Below are 24,891 nucleotides of genomic sequence, written 5' to 3' on the forward strand. Positions count from 1 at the left end.
AATATTTTAGAAAAATTTCATTTGTACTGTAAGTCGTCACACCTATTAAAAAATACCGAAAACTGTTTTTTCGATATATATCTGCAGGAGTATTTGGAAGCCCCAATCTAGTGAATACGTATCTCGTTTAACATTGTCGGAAATGGGGAAAATTTGCAAGGAATGTTCAAATATATTTTTTTTAATTTTCTTAGTACTTTCAATGCTGATTTTCAACAAAAAAAATGTAGAAAATTGTTTTTAAATATTTAAATGAAAATTACATTCATCAAAAGCAAAGTTGATAGCTTCATTTGTTACCGACAAATTAAAAAAAAAATATATATATATATATATATATATATTAAGTTTCATTGTTACTCCGTTTTAACTCTTTATATTCGGAATGTTTAAAAAATCCATTTTATTGAAATGGAACACCGCAAGAAGAACATATACTCACTCATTTTTGCTGGACGTTGACGAATCAGTCGATCATTCAGGACATGTTCTTTTATACACACCGGGTGATATTAAAGATCGGGAACAGCTTTTTTTTGGTGATATTAAAGATCTGAGAAGTATCTGGAAACTGAAAGAAATGGACCCACGATTTCGATTTAAAATTTTACAGGAAAAACAATGGTGAAACCCGTTTTTCTGTTAATTCCTTCGTTGTTGAGCGATAAGCAATCAAATTTGCTATGACGAAAAAATCGTTTCAACAATAAAACGAGGTAAAACGCGCTTCATGAACAATTTTATTGTATTTTACATTCATAATGTATACAATAATAGTACATGCCTTCCTTAAATAATACATAACTTGATTAAAAAACATAAAATTAGAAAAATTGACCGCGTCGGGAAACGCAAGATAGTGGTGGCGAAGCGGTATGGGGATATTAGTATATATATAAGCTGTATTTGTATGTTGAAATAAGAAACCAAAATGAGAAGTTAAAAATTCGCATGGTTGTAAAATAGTAACCGATTTACCTTCTAAATCTGTAACAAATTTTTAAATTTCAAAACCGTTTAATTTTTTTCAAATTTTGTTGTATTAAGTAATTTAGAACTGAAAACATTTAACTAAATTTTTAAATTAAATATTGCGATAATTAAAGTAAATAATACCTCGGTTGTCCTAACCGTTTAATTTGTAGTAGTATTGCAAATTACGTTATTTTTTATTATAACTATTGAGAAGGCTGTTTTTACTAGGGTTTGGGCCATAATTCCAACTGTTTAAAGTTTGTTATCAAATGTAATTCTGAACGGTATACGTAACAAAAAAGTTACTACGGGGGTTTTAACTCGTTTTACTTCTATCGCGAATTCAACTTTCATTGCTCATAAATAAAAAACGAAGCGTTGATGAGAAATCGTTTTCGCCATTGTTTTTTCCGTAAAACATTGCATTGCAATCGTGTATCGTTTCATAATTAAAAAAAAAATTTATTCAATATGGCGGATCGAAGATGGCTGACGAAAGATTTCAAACGCATCATAAAGTAGAAATTTTCTAACTACGTAGATCCGTATTTGTTTCTACCTCCTAGTATTCCACGGTTTCATAATACGAATCCATTTCCATACTTTAAATTTTAATCTGTACGGTAATATGGTCAGGCGAAGCAAAATAAAAATCGTTGAAGATAGCAAAGGAACGAAAACGAAATACTATATATGCTTGCAAAACATATGTTACAATCTTCTTTCATTAATGCTGTTTAAAATAATATTTTTCTACGCTTCACTTTAAGTAATACTAAACATATTTTAATGTATTAACTTAATTCTCATAGCTATACATTCCCGTTTGACAAAATGGCCTTTAACTAACGGGATTATTTTAATACCGGGTTAGAATTGCACGATAAACGTAACGGTAGTTACAATTGTTATGGACTCGCCTCTGATTTTTATAAAATTTGAAATATTTTTCCTTATTTAAGACGTAAGTTACGAGTTACAAAACAAATTTTTCGTTAGAAATCCCTTTCGCCCGAATTAAATCCCTCTAATTCACGGAGTACCCGCGCTAAAAATTTCGTTATTTTGCACTACACGCGTGTAATATACCTGTAAACGTGGAAGATCGAAATTTGAGAATATCGATCGACATTTCTCCAGTGAATGTAGACACATACCAAATACGTAGTTAAAAGATCGAAATATTTACTAATATTATTATATATTCGGAACTTCACCGGTATATATCGATAAACACCGATAAGCTGTGGCGGGGGTCGAAACGATAACTAGAAATTAAAATTTTAAAAAAACCCGATACCAATCTCTAAGGTTAATAGATTACGAGAAATCCTGGTAAAAAAATTAAGTACTAAAAAAAAAGGAATAATCTACACTCACTTCGCTCGCTAACCTGGTTTAATTAACGTTAAAAATAATTATTGCGATTACAAACGGTTGATTTGTGTGTATATAATGCACTTATGAAATCTAGTCTTGAATTTGGAACCGAACATCGGGCAGACGCTTATAAATCTTAAATGTGGAAATAGCACAAAAAAGAATAATTAGAATTATTGATTTCAAAAGCAGTTTTAACCCATCTCTTGAGGTTTCCGATAAGCTGAATATTTTACCCGTAAAGAATCTATACATATAAAAATTATCAAGAGTATTTTTCAATAGTTGTAAAAATCATAAAATAGACAATGTGTACAATACAAAAAGGATGGATGCAGAAAACTCACAAATCCCGGCTGTATTTAAAAAACGGTTTCGAAAATCATTTGTCTATTTAGGACCTAAAATTTATAACATGTTAGACAAGAGTATGAAGCCTGTAACTGTTGAAAATATCTTCATTAAAGAGGAGAAGAAATGGGTTGTCATTATTCAGGACACTACTCTTATGTTTTCTAAATTACATTGAATAAAATTAACGTACAGTGAATAAAATTAAACATGTTCAAATTTTCAAGGTTTTGTACAACTGTTGAAGAATCGAACCAGTGTGGTTCGATTCATGAAATCGACTTGATTAATAATATGAACTAGACTCGATGCGACAAATTTTAGATTAATTGTACTTAGATTAGGCTATATTTTATGAAATAAAACACTTTAAAGCGATGCGATACTGTGCATATTAAGGGAGGTATAATTTTTTTTGTCTTCAAAACCTCATTTTTCCACCCCCTGAGCCAATGTTTGGTGAAATCAAAAAACTTACAAATGTTTTAGGCTCTTATCCAAAGAATCGTAGGAACATAAACGAATTCTATATTTTACTTAATAAAAAGGTAATAGCAATATTTTGTTTTTTCGAAAAAGCCCCCCATTTCTATCCCCATGGACCGATTTTGGCCGTTAACAAACTCGTCTGAAATTTTGGGTCGGATTTATTTTTTAGGGAACAATTTGAAAGTGATTTGCGGAAAATTACGGCAGTTATCGTTGTCCACGAGAAAGTGAAATATATATATATACATATATATATATATATGTATATATGCTTTTGAGCTGACGGTGGCTTTGGAGTCTGGAGGATGTGAAACGCGAAGATATGTCGAAATTTTCCCAAAGTCGAATCATGGTATCCATTACAATAGGTAGCTTTCTAATGAAATCTACTTAATAGCTTACCTACCTTCCAACACATTATGAATATACTACTTGGAATTCAGAATAAAATTAATCTGTTTATCATATTTATTCAACTAGTTTAGAGGAACATATATCGTGACTTAAACATATTTTTGATAGATTTAGATCCGCTAATATTATACCTCGCATTTAAAAATACATATCTAAAATTATACAAATGTGAAATTCGTTTAAAAACAAATCGTGAAAGAATTCCTTTAAGTTTAGAAATGAATTTGATTCCAACACCTAAACCACTGAAAGTACTTCATATCGACAGCGTTTTTTTTTTAAAACAAAAGATTTTGTCAATTTAGATAGTATTTTAGGTGTACACAAGTATAACGGATTGAAATATCACAATCGACCGAAGCAGCTGATAAATTATTAAATTAAATTAACTCATTATAAAATACCTGAAAAAATTATTTCTAATAATGACACCGAATTCAATAATTAAAAAATTAATGCTGATATATAAAATTAAAATATATTTTAGAAACACGACATCCATCGTCAACGTGAAAGATTTCAGTCTACGCTAATTAAACATATTAGAATCTTTAACAACCGACAAGAAGTAAAAAACTAAAGGATTAAAAATAAAATAAAATATGCAGTTATTGCGTATAACAGTAGCGTATATTCTGTTACCAAATTAAAACGGTTTGAAAATTTTATGGACATAACCCAACTTCATTATTAGAAGCTGATATTCAGCGGCAGGTAATAAACGATTACATTAATAATCATAAAGAAAAGGTGAAAAAAATGCATAAACAAGTAAAGGAAACTAATGAAAAAAAAAAATTAAAAATTCAAGGAAAAATAAATATAAATAAAGATTTACTGGATATCTCACCTGATGTTTATATCAAGACTCTCCAAAAACGACGTAAAGCGAAAAATAGATAGGATGAAGGAAAAGTAAGTTCAGTGAAAAACAGCAGAAATAGATGAACGACGTATAATAAAAAAATCAAAATACATTTTACGACCTCGAAAGGTTAAACAAATACAACAGAAAAATCTTCCGAATACAGAAACTAATCGGTATTTGAATTCTCTTGTAGGTCCTCCTGATCCTAAATGAATTCATCCTAGAGCAGCTGAAATTAATTCGTAAATGATCCCGATAGAATTGGATTTAGCCAAATTAGAAGCCTCTTTCCGTACATTTATTCATTATTATAGATAAAGTTTTAAATCATTTATAAAATTTAAATAATATTTCTGAATATGTATTAAATATTTTAATTATAAATTCTATAATGTAAGTAAAAATAGTCATAAGTCTAGAGATAAAAGTATTATTCGTACAAAAATGTTAATAAATGAAAAGTTAAAAATAGTCTTAGTAAGTAATTAAGTAAATAAAAGAGGAATTGTTAACGGTCTCAGTTCGATTGTTAAATTCTTTACTACCAATTTAGATGCTATGATGGAGAAAAATATAAAAAATTGTTAGAAGAAATAAAGCAAGATATTGTAAATCAGATTAATTACCAGTACTCTGTTAGTACAAATATTAAATATTATTAGTTTCATAAAACAGTTACATAATTGAAGATAATTTTATGGAATTACGTAATACGTAAATGATTTTGTTGACTTAGAAAAATTAAGAAATTTCGTATATCTATATGTAAAAGAATTAATTTGTAAAATAAAGTTTTTTGTTTCAAAAATATTATTCGTTAAAAAAAATAACTTATATAAACAGAAAAGATAATTGTCTAATTTTACATCCGGTATCCAAAATATAAAATTTTGAAAAATGTAAAATAATCTTACACCTTTATCCACTGTTACAAAATTTATTTGAGTTTATTTAAATATTTCTCCAAATTATGAATTCGTGTCTGCTACTTTCAAGATGTTATAATGACTGTGAATGTTTATTTTCTAACGATCGCTATGATTCAGAATTTATAAATATATAATTGTTTAATTTTTAACTTTATTTCATTGTTTTTTTTGTTTTTTTTTTTTTTAATTATTTTTACTTGCAATGTACAATTTTTTTACTTCTGTTCAAATAAAGTAGTTAAGAACGTGTCTTTGATAATTGCACCTGCGGTTAAAGGTGTAGTCCAAATACTGAAAACTTTAACCTAAAACAGAAACCAAATAAGTTTTAATATAATCGTTTTAAAATTAACCCACCGTGTTGGTCTAGCGGTGAACTCGTCTTCGCAGATCAGCTGATTTCGAAATCGAGAGTTCTAAGGTTCAAATCCTACTTTTATACGGATTTGAACAGTAGATCGTGGATACCGGTGTACTTTGGCGAGTTGGGTTTCAATTAACCACACATCTCAGGAACGGTCGAGCTGACACAGTACAAGACTAAACTCATTCATCCTCTAAAGTAATATTACGTGGTTCCGGAGGCTAAACAGAAAAAAAATTTAAATGATTATTTTTTTACATAAAAAGTTTAAAAAATAGGTTGTGTTTCAATCGCTACCGAGATACATATTATTCGATAAGACTGTCTACTACTCCTTCCTGTAATAATCCTACTGGATTTGGATTCACCTTTGATAATCGTGTACATATTGCCCGTTAAAAAAGTAAAAACCTACTTTTTGCTAGGAGAGGTTTGCACACTCGGTCCTGAGTTCGATTCCGGCTTGATTTCATGATTATTTTATACATATAAAATTTTGTTACTTTAATCTAGTGAAAGGTTATCTTAAAATAAACCGGCTTTCCCTTTTTATTATACTCGTACTTAAAATAAGTTATTTTATTTTGAAATCTTACAGAGCAAATTTTTATCTAGCGGACCCGGCATTAAATTTGTTTGTACGAATTAAATAAATTATTGTATTATATTTGACAAATTATATTATGAAAATTATAAAATATATAATATTAATTCTCTATTACTTTCCTTTCTTTCTTCTTATGACCTCCGGAATGTTTACTACAGTTTCAACCTCATTATTATCATTACTACATAAATTTAAAAAAAAACCGTGTAAATACATAACCTAAAACTTCTTTTACTAGATTTAATGTAGTTGTATATATTGAGAGATATCGTCTATATCGAATGTCTATGTCTAAATCGATCGGTGTAGTTCATAAAGCGATAAAAATAATTTCTGCTTAATTTAATACAAACCAATTTGGTATTTTGTAAAAAAAAAAAATATATATATATATATATTCATTTAATTTTCACAATTCCCGTTTATTCTGTTAATATTTATTATCAAAAACACATTATTTAGTACCGCACTATTTTTCAAAGTACAAAATAGTAATATTTAAATTACTTGCCGAGTTTGTGTAGAAGAATCCTTTTCTATTTTGTTTTTGTATTTATATAAAATATTCGTAAAACTTAAGATAAATTAACTACAAATAACTGCAAAATAATGCATTTTTCATGGACGTAACACAATGTTTCTGTGCATGTAGTAGATCAGATAACAGTCCGAATCGTACTGAAAGAGAGAAATAACGTATGAGAAAGACAGCGAACGAGCCGGGTACATAATGCTAGCTAGACGGTAAAAATGCACATGCACACACACACACACACACACACACACACACACACACACACCAATTACGCAATATAAACTATGTCTCTTGTAATCATACAATCTCTCGTAATCATACTACATAAAGTTACCCCGCTCTTTTTTTTCGTTTATTTTGATTAAGTGTCGTTTATTATTAATAATAGTTCTATATTAACGTAAAATTATATGGTTTACATTTTCGAATAAATATTTCATTGTCGTATTTTAAAATAATTATAATAAAAATATATTTAAAATGGTATTTTTTATTTAATAAATAAGTTTTACAACAAACAGAGGAATTTCTAACAAAATTTGTCGATTCAAAAACAAAATGTTAAATTTTTCCGAACAAAACCTATTCGTATTCGATTTATTCAGTGATAAAAAGATTACTTATTTAAAGACATTCTGGCGGTGTTTAAAATCTGTATACATAGTCATGTATCATAAATATACGTAATTAAAAGCTATGATAAAATAAAAATACTTACACGAATGAGTTATGAGGAGGTTTTATAACAAATAAATACTTATCCACATCTCTTTATGGAATATTCTATTACGTTGAAGTTATAATCACAACTCTTCTTCGTACAAGCCTATCCCCCTCTCACTCTCTCTCTCTCTGTCTGTCTCTGTGTGTGTGTGTGCGTGCGTGTGTAAAATTCATAAATCTAATGGTTGATACATTCATTAATATAATGGTATCTGACATGACACGACTCATAAGTCGCTTCTGTAAACAACGCAGCCAACTTAAGAATAACAAGTTCTCATGCTAGGCTTATAAGGAAAAGTGAAGACCGGAAATAAATGGTTTTCCATCCCATTATTTACCGAACCGACTATACGATTGCAAATCGACACAAGAAGCCCACCAATATGCAGATCCGTGTAAAAGCTTCATATGGTGAACATTATTACTTTCAGAGAAAACAGTTCTGACCATTACATTTAGTATCTGAGGTATTTTAGATGTATTGCAACTACAGTAAAATCTGGGGCAGATATAACAGCAAATTAATGTGGCCGTTGTAAAACAAGGCGATGTAATATTGCGGTTTTAAACCGATTTTACCTATTTATTTAAAAAATGCTCGCCAGACTGGGATATATTGTTGATGGAACTCGACAACAGAATAATGCTGGTCACTTTTGAGGAGTCATCGGACGATAAAATGTAACCGATTCAGCAAAATAACATCCGAGTGTTAATATTTTATATTCATAGAAATACACATTTTTGTAATTTTTTCCGAGCAGTTAGTGAATAAATACTGAAGTAAAAAAATAAATAAACATCCATAGTTGTAATGCTGTTTAAATTTTCTCACTCCCCTTTCACTAGTATTACATACTAATGCACTGATAAAATTAGCTATTGAAGAAGTTACAATCTAGTTGTGGAAAATTCTTCAGATACTAATCTGCAATCGAACCCAAGACCTTTGGTGTATTATGTAGCAAGGAAGTACGCTTTCTGTGACACGGTCGCGGCGACATTACATTTTTATTGTTAATTACAATATTCGATATTTTTAAATTTCTGCTTTAAATTAAAATAAAAAAATATTTAGTAAAAAAAAAAAAAAAAAAATTATAAAACCGCACGCGAATGTAATTTTATATAAATGTGCAATCGTCACGTTTACGTGCGCGGTTGTAATTATACAAAAATTGAATATTAGGTAAAATTAAATAATTGAAAGCATCATTCATCATTACCCTTTTATGTACCGTTAGCTATGTTCTTTAGCTAACACGTACAAGTGAATTTGAAAAGTTGTATTCATTTATTATGTTTACAATTGTAAGTTATCACGGTTAATTAAAAATAAAAATGAAAAAAAAAATCAGAATAAAACTTTTGGCTAAATTTTTGTCGAAAAAAGTTAATAATAAGTCTGACAAACTAAGATAAAAACCGACCGCTTTGATCTGCAGAACACAATGTAGGTTTCAAGAAAAGTGAGAAAATATTTGTAAAGTATTTCATACTAAACAAAAAAGGCAATTTATCTTTCTAAAATAGATAGCTAATTTATTAATCACCAAATGTAGACAGAGGCAAAAGGTTTTGTTATTAACAGAAATCTAAACAAAAAAACAGAACTTCAAACAAAAAAACTAGAATATTGATACCCGAAATAATTATTAAGTAGAGCATATTTAAATAGAAATACGTAAATAAAACGTTTAGTCTACAAAAGATTCAGCAAAACCCCTGTTCTAGTGTATCGGAACTTACTTGAAAGCAAATTATTTTAGTTACATATTTTTATAAAGTAATATGTACTTAATTTTAATTAAAATAACAAGAATAAAAATATATTTGACTAACCTAAAAATAATGATTTTTGCCAAAACAAAATCATTAAATTCCCATAAGTTAACCAATAATCACATTATTTGGGTACTACTTTTCTTATTACAAAATATTATTATTTGAAAGAACTTACCTAGTTTACACGTAGAATTATTTTCTAAACGGTTGTCTAGCTTCACGTAAAATACAAATATACTGAAATCTGAAAAATACACGTCTAATATACTGAATACGAGAAATACAAATCAAAATTTGATACGATTTTTAAAACACTTACAGAAAAGAAATAAAACATTATTTACTGTATGACAACGTTATTCGTTAACAACACTTTTAATAGATTAATAAATTATCAGAAAGAAAATGTAAGCTAATATTATTATTATGTAAGATTTGTTTATTTTTTCTACATCGCTGAATATAATGGAAACAGCTAATAATATTATAGACAATTATAATTTTTCATCAACGTAACACACATTTTGACACACGCAGTTTGATGAATTTCGACACGAGCCAAGAGAACGAGAGTCAAACGAGGGGAGAGAGTCTCTGCACACTCCCCCTCTCTTAATATACAGAGAATCTTAATAGGAAGCTTGTATAAAATTTTTTTATTTATTTTTTTACTTTTATTAACGAATCAACATTATTATAATTTTACTATTATTTATAAAAAAAAAAAAAAATTCCTAAAATATTTGAAATCGATGTTATATTCTCCATTTGACAGTACTATTAATGAGTAAAATAAAATTTTACTAAGTTGTAAAATTGCGTGAGTGTAAATTATTTAAGTTAATTGAATACTAGGTTAAAAGAAATAATTGAAAACCTTACTACCGTTTGGATTCCTTGGTTACGTTCCTTTGTTAACGTGTATATACGTTTAAAATTTGGTTTCAATTATTTTTTATGATTATAAGTTATTAAATGTTTAAAAAAAATAATATTAAACTGTCTTTCGGTCGCTTGTTCTGAGAGAGGTACAGTGTAAGAATACAGTTTAGATGGTGTGGTTATTTTCACAATTTTCACAAGCTCTGGCAGTTGAAGAAATTAGTTGTGGAAGACGGTTATGGAGTGGTGGGGAGAGACAGTGAAATTACGTCCGTGACTGAGAATAATGCGTATGGATCCAGCTGCTATCTTTGTTGTTTGCACAGTTCCATTTGGATTCTCATGTCTGTGGTCAGACTTAACTATTAATATTATATCTTATACGTTTATTTTAAATAACCCTCGTTGTTGGTCGAGGTAAGAATTTTTTATATATATTATTTTAATGTAGATTAAAATAAGTGTCATTATATTTGTTTGCCTATTGTATCCAAACTTATCACGTAGTGAATTTTAAAATACAATTTGCACTCTCCTATTTTTACAAAATAAATTAACTATTTCATATACGCAAACGTTTCTGACTTTGTTTTCTATTTATAATACCGGCGAAATAATATCTCAAAAATAAACAAACAAAACAAATTACGCGACTGGTTATAAATTTTCCAATTAATTGTTTAGGCCATTTGCAATTACTTAAAAAATTCATGTAATCTATTTGCAGCAACACCTTTATCATGTAATATTTCTATTGGAAATTTAGTGTTGGTCATCAACAAGAATACTTAACCTTGCATTGGAATCAACACACAGATCCACATTGTGCAAGTTATCCACAACGTAGCAGTGTTGTTGATTTAAATTCTATTAATGGTCAGCTCTGAAGATCTATGCCTAAATTGTTTGTTGCCAGTGTCTGACAATTAATTGAATATAAAAGTACTTCACGAGTAACAGAATATTAAAATAATTTTGTAGATTGATAATATACTTTATCATTGTGACTTAATTGTTGTATTGTTTGAATATTCTTTAAATTGTGATAAATGTTACATACTCATTATTAATGTAATATTTTGTATATTTATATCTTACTCATATGCTCTTCTAGCATTCTACTCTAGACTAATTATTATATTAGGTTTACATGTACATTATAGTACTACACGCACATATGCTGACACATATAGCATGCACATGTATAAACACATATACACACACACACACACATATATGCAACACAGATATTGTGTTATGTTAAATGCGTTAAGTCGCTAAAGGTGCAATAAGTCATCATTTACTTTCTATCCAATGGCACCATGGTTATTCAGACCATTGGACATGTCTTCTGCATCATGAACACATTCAAAGAAATCCTAGTTGTATAGACAAGTACATATATATTTTCATATTATTATAACATTTAATTTTAATGTTGTAAAAAATGATAGCATGATTTTTGGCGGGCAGTATGTTCAGACTCAAGTATCAATTCTTAATTATAAAAATTTCTGCCTTCTTACTAAATTTGTATATTCAGCTAGCCTATTTTATTAGCTGATATTTTATATATTAATGCATCATTATCAAAATTTAGAGCTTTTACTCCCAACATACACACTCATTAACATATCTTTTTCAACAATGTAATATAAAATTTAAATGTTAACGTGTAGTGATCGTAACTTGTATTTTATTTACTACGAAATATGAAATGGCAAAGTTCATATTTGTAGATTAATTACACCTGAGGTATTATACCGAAGCGGTTAGTTATTCGAACCGTATTTTGAAGTAAATAAGACTGTCTGATGTAGGCTTAATTTATTGTACATTCCACACAGACTGGAGACTGTAACATCGTTTTCTGAAGAGCTCGTTAATTTATCGCGTTCTTTTTTATGATTGAGATTTATGTAAACCGTCTGCGACATAGATGGAACTAATAATTTAATTGCAATGTAAGCGTAGTAAATTACTGATTATAAAAATAAACAGTAAACAAATGAATATACTTGAAAAATATTGTATTTATAAATTTAAACAAAAGTGTGAAATGATTAATCAACATAATCGTTTTTGAATATGTAATTAAAGATATAGTGGGTTGTAGCAGTTGGCAAGTGTAAGGTATGGGCAATGGCGTTGTTGTTACGATGTTTGTGGTCTAGGAGTTTGTTTTTTAAACTTTTATTTCGTTATTGTTATTGACTGATTTAAATCTAGAATTATGTGTACGAGATCTCGCGTCGAATAATTCTATTAGTTTTTTTTTACCTTTTTCTTTTAACGAGTTTTAACGAGTTATATATATATATATATATATATATATATATATATATATAAGATAGTGTTCAAGGCAATTATAACAATATTATTTTATGAACGATTTTCCAGACGTCTGGTCATACGGACGTTGGCATTTTTCAAACAGAATTCTAAATTCGTAAATACCGGACCTTAGCATTTTTTGAATAAAATTCTGAAGTTCGTAAAACTGGACATTGGTACTATAAGTTTACATTATTGTAACGTAAATATGCTATATATCACCAGGCTGAATATGTTCTAGGCTCAATCAACTTCTAATAAAAGTATCTATTGTCTTAATTTACCATTCTATCTTAACTAAGTTACTGTGATAGCATATAGGGATTCTTGTTTCCTATCCAGAAGATTTCAAATAAAACCAGTCTTATTTATTTGTACAGTCAACTTGAATCTTATAAAATCAAGAATGTAAATCCTTTCCAATTCTGGTTTAGTACAAAATACTATAACTTAAATATTTAATAATGCTACTCCCTTTTCTATTTTACAAATAACTGAGTTTCTTGGTTATTAGAAACTATATAATATTTATTATATACTTTGAAAATATCAAAATAATTTTCTCAACTAGTTGGTTGTTTGGTTAGGAAGTTTTAGAAATATGATCCAACTTTCAAACTTCCACATTTTATTCATTTTTTACAATGCCAGAACCATTTTTTGTAAGCTTTAACCCTTAATCTGATTTCTTTCTTCACTCCATTTTAAAATTGGATTCTATATTTCCTCTTCAACTTGAGGGTACTTTATTCCTTTTATCATACCTTTATAATGGAGATATAAATTATTTTAATAAAAATGTTAGAGTATTCTTTAATAATTTTACTTTAAGGAAAAGTAAAAGAATGAAAATATAAGACGCATTGTAATTCCATGAATGATGTTAGAAATCAATTTAACAAGAATTGTGATTTACTGTTTACGCAAATATATTAGCTTCTTGAAATTTCCTTAAAATCTTTTAATTTTGAATTATCAATTCACTAATCATAAACATATTTTAGAAGACTAATGAAATTTTCTTTTCTAAATTTTTTTTTTTTGTTTAAATGATTTTCCAATTACTTAATTAGGAACTTTTTTATGTCTTACTTTTTAAAAAAAAATGCATATATTTATTAAAATGTTAATAGCTACTAATATTTTACTATGCTCTTTCTTCTTCATGTTAATCCTTTATTCAAGGTCATGGATTAGGTGTTGAATTTATGTATCTCTCCATTTTAATGTCTCCTGCTTCCATTCTTTCTCTGTTAATCACCACACCACTTCACATTTCTTGCTTATATCCTCATCTTAATTATCCATCTCCTGAGCTTTTCTTTTGGTCTTAATCCTACAGTCTTATCATTCTTTCCATTTACTTCAAATTATCTGCATCTATAAATTCTCTTCCCAACTTTTCCATATTAGTAATTCCTAATATATATCAATTACTTTTGTAATTGATCTCACTTTCTTTTCATTATTTTTGTTTTTACTTATTTTAAAATTGAATTTGTTACCAAAAACAACATTCATTATTTCCTGTAAAATAAAAAAATCGGAGATTCAATTCATCTTTTTTTTTTTTTATGTACATAAATTTCATTAAATACATTCTTACATTATTAATAATACATTCTTATTAAATTTCATTATATACATTCTCCTTAAATCCTCTCTTTCATTTTTATTATTATTCCTAATGTATTTTATGTGATTTGGGTTGTATTGTATCTTTATGTATGTTTTTATTTATTTTTTATAATATGGAAGCCTTTTTATTAAGCCCATCCAATATTTAAAAAAAAAGTATTAAATTAAATAAATTGACATAAAAAACCACGTAAAAAATTTTTTATCCTATTAACACTAACAGTAAGACCTCTGGTCTTACTGTGTAAGACCAGAGGTCTTATTTTTGCAGTAGTGGCAATCCTGTTTTGCTAAGATTGCTGCTGCCTCAGTAGTTTCTTACCACAACCCCCATAACCTTACCTAAGAATTTTTAGTTGTGATTAGTCATTTAGCAGTTACACATCGATTGTTAAAACTATACCAGCCTCCTATACCCGCTAGCTCCATTGAAGAAACCTCCATACAAAAAGAAATGAGAGCGATCCCGGACAACATGGTGGAAGCAACAATGCAAAGTCTGAAAGATAACAGTATGTAGAAGTCAGTAGAGAATATTTGTCTTATATGTTATTTAAAAATTGCAAGTATTACCAATAAGTAGTATTATTTGATCTAATTATCAGGTTCCTATGTATTAGCCGTTAACAGTAAATGTAACTTTTGCTTAGCTTTACAAAACGTATGTTACTGGTGTAGGTAAATATTTGTATAGGATACTGAACTAAATACTACGCCGATATGTTTATTAAATGCAAAGTTTTTATTGCAGTTGATTATTGCCGTGAGCTTTTGGTGTTAAACTATAGCCTAATGTCAAACATTAGGCTGTAGTTTACACAGTTACAGAGTATATGTGATTCACTCCCTTACTTGAAAATTAACAATTATCAAAATGCAAATGAAAATTTAAGTTCTCAAGTTTTTTAATTAATATGATTCTGATTTTATAGAAAATTACATTTCTCAGTTCTTGTTACATTTTCAGTTACTAGAGATTGAGGAAATAACTAATTTCTTTTTTCATAAATCTGCTATGACCAAAATAATTCTGAAAATTTATTTGATTGTCTGTAAAAAATTTTAAATGATATAGCTCATATTTGAAGTATGTACTGACATGGATAACACTTACTTATTGATGTTACTGCAGGCCTAAAATTTTTTAACATATTTACATTTCTGTGATTTCTTTTTTTTCATAAATTAGATGAGTTGAAAGATCAGCTACTAAGCTTCCAGAGGTTATCAGGCATGGCATTTACCTTATGAAATCTCACTTCCTTGAGATTTCTATTCATCCTAAACTACAAATTTTATATATATCCTCCAGTACCTTTGTATTTTATCCATTTTGTTGTCACTAAATATGCCAAAACTTGAGGTTATTACTTAAAAGTGTGGTGTTTAACAGTGACATAGGTTTATTTCTATTCAGAAAAATTAATGTGCTTTTCTGAATGTCTGTGCGTACTGGATGCTTTTAATCGTGTATGCATCAGCACAAAAGCTTATTTACTTAAAATGGTTATTTTGTTTTTCGTAACTTTGTATCAATTTCTTTAAACATCCTGTCTAACATGTTCATCTTCTGATAAAGCAGTTTGACATTTAAATCACATACTGTAGTCGCCTTGTGTTTGGAAGCTAACCCTAAATACAGTAATTCTCATAGCGTGTAGCATATTCTTATTTATTAGCATTTAAGATTCAATATTTAAACCCATTTTTTTTTTTTTAATTCACCTACCTGGTGATTTTTCAGTATTCCTCTTGGCAACTGCCACATTCTATTTAATGTGGCAGCAATTACAAATATGAAACTATATCATTTATAATCTATACTTTATATTTTATTTATCTTAATATAATTTTTGATTCGCATCTGTTTTATCCATTTTGTGAAATATAAATTTCATTTCATCTTTCCACAAAGTCAGATTATTTTCCAGTTTTAATTATTTCCGGGCATTAATCGATAACACAGGGAATTTTTTGTAATTTGTCTGTTGTGGGTACACTGCTCAACCCACTCATTAAGTTGTCTGTGTAATGTGAGGTTATTAGCTATTTGTTATTTGGGTTTTCATTTTTTTTGGAAAATTTATTTCATTTTTTAATGCAAAACTTTTATATTGCGTTTTGACAGTTGTTTCATTCTAAGCATATCAGTTGGGCATGACAGATAGCTTCTGTGTGTTGTGTTGGTCAAATGGCAGTGTATGCTATTTTAAAACAATTTAAAGAAATTGGTTAATTTTCACCTCAAAGGAAAGGAAAATGTCAAAAATTTGTCAAACGTGTCAAATTTTTCACTCCAATTGCAATGTGCTGATTTAACAGAACTAACAGATAGCCTACTGACATGTACCTTTGATAATATCGTATTTTTATTTGCCTCATCAGTTTTTTGCAGATCCTGAATTGAATATATCAAATAAAATTGATGTCCTTATTGGAGCACAATTTTACTTAAATTTTATTAACCAACAAAATTAATTTGAAACTTTTTCCAAGAAACCAAATTAGGTAATATTCTAACTGTTTGTTTGCTATTAAAAATGATTTCTATGTAGATGATCTCATTACCAGTTCAGATTACCTAAATGGAGTTATTCTATTAAAGAACGATATGTCCAAATTATTACAACAGGATGGTTTTTCACTTCACGCGTGGTATTCTAACAATTGCGTTTTTTCTTTGTCTTATCATAATTCATCCATACCATCTAATCAAGAAGACAACATATGTACTGTTAAGAGTTCTAATGAACAAAAAGTCAGATTCACTAAATTTCCAAATCACTCATTCTAACAATTTAAAAATTTGTACTAAAAGGAATACTCTTTCCATCACAGCAGGTGTCTGTGATCCTCTAGGATTCATTGGCCTTATTATTATAATCATACAAACTGTTTATGTAGTCATTATGACAACTCAAGTTGACTGGGACAAAATATTACCCAAACCATTAATACAGTGGCTTTCACTGTATAATCAATTACATCTAATAGTCATGTAAGATAAGTAGATCCATTAGGTTTAATAAAAACAGAAAAATTCATTCTATTAAATTACATGGATTTTCTGATGCCTGTATTAATGGCTATTGTTGTTATATTTATATACACACTTATACTCCAACAATGTAATTATTAATTTACTGTTCTAAATCAAAATTAGCCCCTTGAAACAAATCATATTACCCAGACTTGAACTCTGTGGTTGTTTACTATTTTCACATTTATTTGTGAAGGTTGTATAACTGCATTATACACTTTGATGAGATACACTTATACTCTGAATCAATCATAGCACTTTGTTTATTTCTTAATTATCAAGTAATTTTATTTAATTATCATTGTTAACTAAGAATGTTAATTTATAATGAGCAGAGAACAATTTGACAAAGGAACAATTAAATCCTTTATAACAAGAATCTGTACTTGTTATAGATATGTTACAACAAGATAAATATATTATGTACAGATAAATATGTTTCTCAAGTTCATATTGATATTCATCTTTTACAAATTAAATTAAGAAACAAGAGTTGCTGCAAGGCAAATATGATGCCATTCAAATGCAACTTGAAATTTAAGATATTTGTGAAGATTGTGTACAGGTTGAAGACGATTTATGTAGTTTTGAATGTAAATTACAATGTGTAATAGATAATTTTAAGCAATCTACCATTGATCAAGAATGTAGTTACAGCAACTAAGCAAACAACTATAAAAGATTAATTTACAATTTTACAGAGGTAATGTTCTTAACTGGCAACATTATTATAATTTTAGTAATTTAGTATATAATAGAAATTATTTAAGTAACTTCTTTATTTACATACCTCCTTGAAGGATGAAGCATTAGCTACCATTAAAAATTTAGGTGTTTCTCATAATGCAGATTATATTTTACAACTAAATTCCATTAACTGAGAATCATTGTATAATTTATCCAAATTAATCATCAAAGTATCTTTCATATTTCAGTGCTCTTGAAGCAATGAATAATCCAATCAATACATATGAATTTATTATTGTTCGGTTGTTAACATCAAAGTTAGAGTACAATACTTCCAGATTACGAAGGAGAAATGTTCACCTCAATTTCATAGAATTCCTTTAGAAGGTAGATGCTTGAAAATATTAATGCAAATAAGTCAAAACCAGCAGCAAGACATCTCAAGACATATTCCAAGGGACAGCGATACAACATTGCAACTAAATCCTGTACTAAACATTTTAATATAAATGCTGATAAACAATACAAGGAAAATGATTTTATTTATTCAAAATTTAATTATAATCAATGTCTTAATTTGTAATTCTAATCATTGTTTACATTGTTGTAAGAAATTTTTAAGTTTTTCTGTTAATGAACGGAAGGAATTTTTGTAACATCATAATTGTTGTTTCAGTTGTTTAGTTAAGGGTCATTGTTATTCTAAACATATATGTGAGATTTTTTCTCAAAAACATAACACACTTATTCATAAAAATAATATTAATTCTAAATTAAAATTATAAGTCTGACAGTAATAATCGTACCTCGTTTAAATTGGTCAAATAAAACCATAATTTTATATACTGCATTATGTATTACCAATGATGTACATGGTAGTACTCAGCGAATTTACTGAAGCAAATGTTTGTACTTATGAAGCTTAGAACTTCCATTTATGAAAAATGATATTCCTATCTTAGGAAAACACTTCCTCGTTCTGAATGTAGTGTTGAATTAACACTGCATTCTTTATATATGAATTTTTCACTCCAATTGCAGTGTACTGTTTTTACACCAGATAGCCTACTGACATGTACATTTGATAATATCTTATTTTAATTTGCCTCATAATCTGTATTTTGCAGTTCCTGAATTTAATATATCAAATAAAATTGATATCCTTATTGGACATCAATTTACTAAAATTTTATTAACCTACAAAATTTATTTGAAACTTAAAATATCCTGTTCTCCAAGAAACCAAATTACAATATATCCTTGTTTGCTATTAAAAATGATTTCTATATAGATGATCTCATTACCGGTTCAGATAACCTAAATGAAGTTATTCAATTAAAGAACGATATCCAAATTATTACAACAGAATGGTTTTCACTTCACATGTGGTATTCTAACAATTGCAGTACTTCTACGTCTTATAATTCATCCATACCATCTAATCAAGAACACAACATATGTACTTGTAAGAGTTCTATGGAACAAAAAGTCAGATACACTAAATTTCCAAATCACTCATTCTAACAATTTGAAGTGTTATACTAAAAGGAATACTCTTTCCATTATACTAAAAGGAATGCTCTTTCAGGTGTCTGTGATCCTCTTGGACTCACTGGCCGTATCTTATATTTTCATACACACAGTTTATATGCAGTTACCCATTCATTCATTTCACTAGAGGTATACCTACTAATATATTTTCTGATAACTCTGCTAACTTTCATTCTGTTGATACAAGTTGTACAAAATATTTCTAACTTTTAAGATCAGACAAATTTAAAACAAATATTCAAAGCTTTTCCACATCACAAGGAATTAGTTGGTCATCTATTCCTCCTTCATTTCTTCATTTTAGTGGTTTGTAGGAAAGTGCAGTCAAAAGTGTCAAATATAAATAAGTCTTTTAATAGGACACTAAATATCTGTGTTTGTCTTAATTCTCGCCTAATTTTTGCTATTTCCACTGACCATAGGGACCACTGGCTCTCTAGGACACCAGGTTCACTGGGACATTTTCAAGGATTGTGACACAATTTCAAAACCCAATTCCTGGAAGGCAATGGAGTGTTGCAATGAGATTTTGCACCATACCATACTGCCAAAAAAGTAGAAAATGTTTTCAAAGAATGAAACATTAAAGTGTTCTTCTGGCCAAGCAATCCCACGCAACCCAAATGAAAATCTTTAGGCAATACTAAAAAAAAAACTCTGAACGCAAAAACTGACCTAATTAATCAGTAATATTATGGTTTCATGAAGAAATCAAATAAATGTTTGGTATACTTGTTGCATGGATGCTAAATCGTGTATGTTAAGTGATTAAGAATAAAGAAAAACATATTAATTAGATATTCACAAAGTGTACAGGTATGATTTTGTACCAACATAAAGTTAATTTTTTATTAAATAACATCTGCATTTGGATTAATTTGCTTGCTTAAAATAAATATATTTAGCATTTAAGATTATTTTATTTTTAACGTCCAATCATTCTAATTTAACTTTGTGTTTTACAGGCATGAAAATTTATCAATATTTAAGCAACTTGGGTGTAAGAAACTGTATTTATTATTGTTCTGAGTGAAACAAAATCTAAATTGAGGTGAAAATGAAGTGTTTCATTAAAAAAAAAATCAGGTTAGTGAAATTGTATTTTCTTTTTTATAACAAGATATTACATTATAATTTTTAGTGGTATCAACAAAATTTCAATAGTACTAATTATAAAATTATTAAAGTACTAATAATAATAATAATACCTATTCTTTGATTTCATACTTATTTATTCTTATATAATTGATTAAAATAAATTCACACTCAAATCTATGAATTTAAAAGAGGGCATAAATAATACAAACCTCTTCAGGATTAGAAAACCAGAATATTGTAATCCTTTCTGTTATGGACAGGGAAAGATTAGAAACAAGTATGAAATTATTTCACTGAAAAACACAAAACATAATTAAAGAAAAAGCATTGTTATTTGTAATTTTAATGTGCGTTTTTTTTGTCAAGTGGCAATAGAAATGAATATTACTGTAAATTTGTTAGACAAGCCAGACATTTTATAAATAGTGGAATTATAGTAATGTATTTCTAAACAGTACCACTTTTGATCATTTTTGGTAACAGGGTTAAGATGACTTGTCTTCACAGTTCAGTATGTTAAGACTCAAATTCTTAATGAGAATTTTCGGTTCAAGGAATGTAGCAAAAAATGCTGATGCTTTTATGGAATCAGTCATTCATCCTGATTGGAGGACCCCCAATCCTTTACAAAGGTGTGATGTCAGTGAGGCAGTTATGCTATATGCTACACTTGTCTGGGCTCACCGCTTGGCTTTTAGGTGTTATGCATACATTTTGCTACAGGCCCAGTGACTCTTTTTGGCTGTTATAGATGGTTATACAACAGTCTTGCGGACTGTGGAGGCAGTTTGTGTTATAGCTGGAAACCAAGATATCTTGGCTAATGAGCGTAAGGAACACTGCATTTCCAAGGTAAATAACCTATTGACATCAAAACGAAAGTAGGAGATGGAAGCCTGGAGCCTTGTGTCTTGGCAGGTCAGGTGGGACAAATCCCATACAGGTTGCTACACGCATGGTATATTTCCTATAGTGTCTGTTGTAGGTGTGATTAGATGGGTTTCCCCCAGTCAGTATATCGGAAAGTTTGGCTAGGTTTCATTTGGTAGATTCAAGTCAATGCTTAGATTTTGGGACTGATGATACAGTGGAGCACGTCCTGTACGTCTGTCTCTATATGAGGTCAAACATTCACGAGCTGTTAGGGAACCTGAGAGAATGCATTCCTTTCTGGATCTCCATATTAACTGGATGATCCACAAGGAGTATTCTGTAGTGGCTGGTTTTCTTCAAGCCATTTTCTTTGTTTATTTTTAGTATGGTTTTCTTAAAGGGGTGGAAGAGAACCCCATTTATGAGCGCCTGAGCAGTGTCGAGCTCACTAACAGGTTTTGTAAGATGTTATTAAATATGTATGTGTTCCTCCACACTACAGACTAAACCACCCCTGGCTACCCACCCTTCTTGATACAGCTGGCTGATGTGCATTACTCATGGAAGGGGGAAATACACCCTCGCACACATTCAAACACCATAGTCAACAGGTGCAGTTGGTTTTGTAGGTCTGCAGAGGGAGTTCAGTTGAGGTATTTGATCACGGCAGGATCCTGGGTGGCTAGGGTTCCGGCCTAGGCATTGGATTGGTTGGAGGTAGGCGTAATGGCATCATGCCACGGTTATATTGGTATTGTTTGATTCGATTTGGGGCTTTTACATCGGTGGCATCCTGACTGATTACTGTGAGATGTAATCAGAGGGTCTAAAAAGACGACATCCAGTAAAGCCCCTCAGGATTTGGAACAGAGGGTGTGGTGTGGCGACTGGTGACATTACCGTTCTTCCCCCTACAGGGTTGGGATGCCCAGATAACAAACACTATTATTGAATTTTTTTTTATTGAATATGATGTAATATATGATATATTGAATATGAATAATATATCGTAATATGATGGGTTAGGGATTGTGATTGTTTTCTATTAAATTCTATTAAGAATTTCAATCACAGTATAGCTACTATCACAGATCCTTTTAAGGAAAACAGATGCCGAAATATTTTGTGATTGACATGGTAGTGTCCCTTTTGAAGAAGTTCCAGGTCGATAAGTTACTTTTTTGAGTAAGTTTGTGAGATTTAGTGCTCTCACAACCAGTATAGAGTATTTAACAAATGAGTAACATTCCATCTTGGAGATTTAGTAGTAATTAATTTATCAATGCAACAGCAAGAATTGTTAATGATTTAAACAATTACAAGACAGTTATTTATTAATTACTACCAATACACAAAAATTAATATGTTCGATGCAGTGGTCATCTGTATTCAGTTCATTATTTTAAAAATATTCTAAATGTTTTGTATATTCTTATAACAATTTAAAATTAAAAATACTTTATTTATTAATTAATAATAATTTAATTATTTATTTTAAGATTATTTTTAATTTAAAAATTAAATATTTTTTTTTAATTTCAGTACTGAAGAAGCATATGAAAGCAAGTTTTCTGAAGCTAAATATGACAATTGAATCTCAAATTTAAAAAAAAATCATGTTGAGTCTGACATCCAATTACATAGCTATTGTCTAATGCTCGCATGTACAACAATTAACACAATCTCCTATTAGTGTTATTAGGTTTTACATCTGGTTTGGAGGACCAAAAACGGTTAGCACCTTCCTTGAATCATTCAAGGATTGCAATTGTTAATGATGTTGATGTACTAAATAATTATTGAATTGTAAATAAATGATTAAAAAATTATTACACATTCACAAAAATGTAAAAACTTGAAAAAATATTGTATGATGATAGCCATTGAACATGTTTAGATAAATTACAAATGTACACTTATAGTTCAGGTTGAATTTAATTTGAATATAAAACGCATCAAGATTGTAATAATTGAACGCGTTAAAGAATTGCTATGTGTGAATAATTTAATAGTGTGAGTGTTGCTGTAATGAGTGGAGAAAGCCAACCGATCTATAAGAAAATGCTTTTAACTGCTACACCTTAACAAGACATTATTCTTATTTGTAATATGGCTAAGTTAAAAAGCACCTTATAAATTATAAGTGTGCATCCTTGCCTTACACCTTGTGTTGTTTCAAATATTTCTAGATTTTCAGTTTGTATTCTCACTTTTTCTGTTATCAATTGTATACATTTTTAATCGGTCGTATGATCTTATTTTTTATTTTAGCTGATTTCTGCTAATGAATGTCTGTTTTCTTAATTTCCATTGTTACGTTAAGTTTCAGCGGTTTAAATAATTTTGTATTTGAAACTGGAAGTTTTTGATAAAATATTGTGGTAAATCATAATTTTATTTAAGCGGCTACATAAATTGCTAACTGTTATAGAGGAGTCGCTTAATGCTAGTCGCATATACTACATCTCAACAGTAAACCCCATTTTTAATTACTCTAAGTTTAGTATCTATATGGTGGAGTAAATTAATGCCCTGTCCTATTACTTCTTTTTGTCATTTTGTTTATATTTCTTATAAAATGTGTTTGAATTTTTTTTGTAATTGTTTTGTTTTTTGCAACTGTTTTAGTTCAAAAATATTTCGTTGTCAAGTTAGGAAATTTCACTTTTATCGAGAGAAATTTTCCTTTGTTTATTTCAAGTGTAAACTCTGTAAAGGTTTATAAAGACAGAGTTTACATTTGAAATAACTTTTACCTTTAAATCTAAAAATACGGTTAGTTTGCGTACATGTAATGTATGCGACTTGCATTATATGTAATGTACTTTTTTAGTTTTCTCAAAACTACATTTTTACACAATTGATCGGTTTTCTCAATAACAAATAAAGATTCTTACCTGGTGTTTTTGGCCGTAAATTATGCAGAAACACACAAGGGGCTGTCAGTTTATCGGTTTAAAAAAGTTATAATTTTTTTTTTTCAATGAGTGAAAAACGTGATTTAAATTTTTTTTTAAAATTCAATTTTCACTTTATTAATTAAATTTTGTTTAAGAGTTCACTTAAGTTCAATACAAAACGATCAAGGTCTACTATTCACGTAACATTAGAATATAACACTATTCAAAAATAGTCTAATATTGTTTGAACGGGACAAGTAGTTAGAAAAAAGCTTATTATCTGAATCTTATTTTTAGGTAGATTTCATAAAAAAGCTACCTATTGTAATGGGTAAAAGTTCAAAAAGTGTATATATATATATATATATATTATAAGCAAAGCCAATTCTTTTGTTATTGTATTTGTTCATATTCCCTCCTGTATTAATTACACCAAAGATAATAATATAAAAACCGTTTACCACC

The 24,891-nt window shown here is 28.8% G+C and overlaps 2 long non-coding RNA genes across 2 annotated transcripts; one reads left to right on the top strand and one right to left on the bottom strand.

The window, feature by feature from the left end:
* Nucleotides 1-546: 546 nt before the first annotated feature.
* Nucleotides 547-9,716, bottom strand: LOC142332166 (uncharacterized). The gene is made up of 3 exons (XR_012758209.1): nt 9,599-9,716; nt 5,764-5,991; nt 547-571 (listed from the first exon to the last, which is right to left on the bottom strand). It is a non-coding gene; the product is annotated as an uncharacterized LOC142332166 (long non-coding RNA).
* A 914-nt stretch (nt 9,717-10,630) lies between these two features.
* On the top strand, nt 10,631-23,434 carry LOC142318057 (uncharacterized). Its single transcript, XR_012754798.1, has 3 exons — nt 10,631-10,722; nt 20,521-20,641; nt 23,069-23,434. It is a non-coding gene; the product is annotated as an uncharacterized LOC142318057 (long non-coding RNA).
* The last annotated feature ends 1,457 nt before the right edge of the window (nt 23,435-24,891 follow it).

Source organism: Lycorma delicatula, chromosome 1, assembly GCF_047948215.1.
Source record: "Lycorma delicatula isolate Av1 chromosome 1, ASM4794821v1, whole genome shotgun sequence".
Lineage (NCBI taxonomy): Eukaryota > Metazoa > Arthropoda > Insecta > Hemiptera > Fulgoridae > Lycorma > Lycorma delicatula.